The sequence below is a fragment of the Triticum aestivum genome, chromosome 3A, assembly GCF_018294505.1.
Source record: "Triticum aestivum cultivar Chinese Spring chromosome 3A, IWGSC CS RefSeq v2.1, whole genome shotgun sequence".
NCBI lineage: Eukaryota > Viridiplantae > Streptophyta > Magnoliopsida > Poales > Poaceae > Triticum > Triticum aestivum.
The window spans coordinates 701,317,257-701,320,273 of NC_057800.1; the positions used below are offsets into that span (position 1 = coordinate 701,317,257).

Below are 3,017 nucleotides of genomic sequence, written 5' to 3' on the forward strand. Positions count from 1 at the left end.
TGCATCCACATCGAGTGATAACCGAGAGCAAATCAAAGCACACGTTCAAAATTCAAATATGAAACACCTTTTTTTTACACAAAAATATGGAACACCTCCTTACTGGCACATTCCTATGAATTAGGTCCAGTCGGCCTAACTAGATGCAAAGGCAGCCCGTTTAAGCCCAGTTCCAAGGCATTATTTCTTTCTGGTGTGTGAGACTGAGAGGAGAGCAAGACCTACCTCCCTTCCCTCAACGCCGCCGTCTGGCGGCCATGGCGGATCCTCTCCAACGCAGCCTCCCCGACGAGATCTCAATCTGGGAGATCCTCGTCCGCCTCCCTCCCAAAGCTCTCCTCCGCTGCCGCGCCGTGTGCCGCGCCTGGCGCAGCGCCACCTCCACCCGCGACTTCCTCCTTGCTCACCACGGACACCAGCTCACCCTTCCCCTCCTCTACGGCTGCACCAACCTCGGCGTCCAAGGCGAGGTCCTAGACATCATTCCCTTCGACCACCGCCCAGGGCTAGCCGCCGCCGACCAGCTTCAGTCCGTCGCGCGACTTGGCCTTGGCCTCTCCTATCCTTGTGTGGAGGCCTCCTGCGACGGTCTCCTCCTCCTCTCCCTAGGCCGGAGAGACTTCTTCGTCTGCAATCCGGCAACTCGTCAGTATGCTCCACTCCAACAAATTTATGCCTACGTGCTGCTGGGGATGTACCCGCACAGCCCAACCGGCGAGTACAGATTATTGCTCTACTGGGACGAGGATTTGATTTATCCAGATCTGGCACCTGGCACACAAGATGGCTCCTGTCTTCACAATAGGCTCCGGCGAGCCGCCCAGGTACACAGGGTACCCTGATTCAGGCATATTGATGTTTAGCAACTCCATTTTGTTTCATGGTAGCCTGCATTGGCACATAGACAAGGATGCGAGCACAAGCAACATGATAATGTTATTTGACACCACCTCTGAGTCCTTCCGGCAGATGCGCGCTCCGGTTGTTCCTAGCCACGCTTCCCTGTTTGAGATGGATGGAATGCTCGGCATGTCCAGCTTTAATCATGCAGCCACAACCATTGATATCTGGATGTCACAAGACTATGATAGCGAGGCCTGGGCCTTGAAATACCGTGTTGATTTGCCGGTTACAGATCTCACTGCGCAGTTTGGAAAGTTTACCGAAACTTGGAATTTGGTGGTCACTTGTTGGAACGGTGATGTGCTCATGCTGATCAAATTTGGTGAGTGGCTACTTCAGGTTGACGTGGATGGCAAGTTGGTTGCCAGTTTTCACCGCAAATTAGTCCGTTTTACTCAATTCCAACTCAAACAAACTCTTGTTCCACATACCTTCTTTCCGACACTAGCGGGTTATGCTGTGAACACTTTGCCTTTCATATCACCAGATGATTATGTTGTGGACAGCTAGCCTTTCACTCGAGGGCTGTTGAGTGCTTGTTAGCGACATAGCTATCTGTATCCACATGACCTGTAGTATTTATTCACTGGATCTGCTATGAGCCTGCTAGCTTCTTTGTTGATGTGTAAAATGTTATAATCAAGGAGCTCTGACCTTACGTGGTTGTGTTTTATTTCTGTGAATATCCTTTTGGGCTGAAGATGGGTGTTGATGCTGAAATTACAAGTCATTTGGGACTGCATTTGAAATATTTGCCAATTGCTCTGGCTCTCCCCTTTGTTTCCTTGAACTGATGAAATGGACTTATCCGCCCTTTATATAGTGATCTTCTTAGTACTCAATACTAGTTATCAATTCTACCTGCCTCTTGTCTCTGTTTATTTAGCTGATGAATTGACTTGAGTCTTCTTTATTAGCGACTACCTGGAGGTCTTCTTAGTACGCAAATTTAGGAGTAAATATACACATGCTTCATGAATCCCGATTCTATGTTTTCCTTTTGCTACTCTTAGAGATTAGCTGGTGGTCTTCTTAGTAAAGCTGCACCTGAGTTCTATGATATTCTCTGTTATGGATTTTCTTTTTACAAGAGCTTGAAGCAGTGGTTTAATTTAAAGATTGCATCATAGTCAACTATTGGATGAAATGTTCTGTTTGTGTTCATTCTTGTTCACGATTCATTTCATCTGGTTAGGAATTATAACACATTAACATTCCACCTTTGTGTCGCATCATTTGCAATTATCTTTAATCATTTCACTTTAGCTGCTAGCCATTTTAAAGAATCAATGATTCATGTGATGTTCAATCTAGACATAAGCTCGTGTACTGATAAGTAGAAGAAAGGTTTATCATGGCCGGGCCTTAAGCTTGTGTTTGATCAATCTGACAAAAAGGGCAGCCCGGTGCATGTAGCTCCCGCTTGCGCAGGGTCGGGGAAGGGTCCGACCACTTTGGGTCTATAGTACGCAGCCTTTCCCTACATTTCTGTAAGAGGCTGTTTCCAGGACTTGAACCCGTGACCTCATGGTCACAAGGCAGCAGCTTTGATCAATCTGACACCGGCCAAAATTAAGTCTCATCATCTTAGACTGCATGTGCATTAGAAGAGCAGGCATTCACCACCCGTGCATACTAGCGTTCCTTGCTTTTTCCACGGCGTGTGCTGCTAACTCCAATCAACATAGCCAAATCACTCCCACTAGTATGCAGAAGTTGAAATTATTACTCACAGGCATGTGCTAGTGTAACTACAAGGGTTGTACGGGGTTTATGCTGAATGCACACAGTGGTCTGTATTTCCAACAAGTTGTTATAATCAGTGACTAAAACTGCACATATGCTGCACCCTTGTGATCATTTTCAGTGACTAAACCTGGTATTATGGTCCAGATTGAAATCGCACTTACACATCCATGCTACACAATCAAGTGAGCAGGATATTTATATATAAAGCAACACTACAACAACTCTAAACTGCTTGATAATTTGTCATTACAGAATGGAGCGTACACATTCACAGAACTGCTTCAACCACAGATAATGTACCAGGTAAAAAGAAATTGAAACATGGCAAAAGTGCAGAGCCTTGAAAACAGTAATTAAACTTATAT

General features: G+C 45.9%; 1 pseudogene; it reads left to right on the top strand.

Moving 5' to 3' along the window:
- Window positions 1–209: 209 nt before the first annotated feature.
- LOC123063342 (F-box protein At5g49610-like) lies at window positions 210–1,580 on the top strand (annotated as a pseudogene).
- Window positions 1,581–3,017: the final 1,437 nt, after the last annotated feature.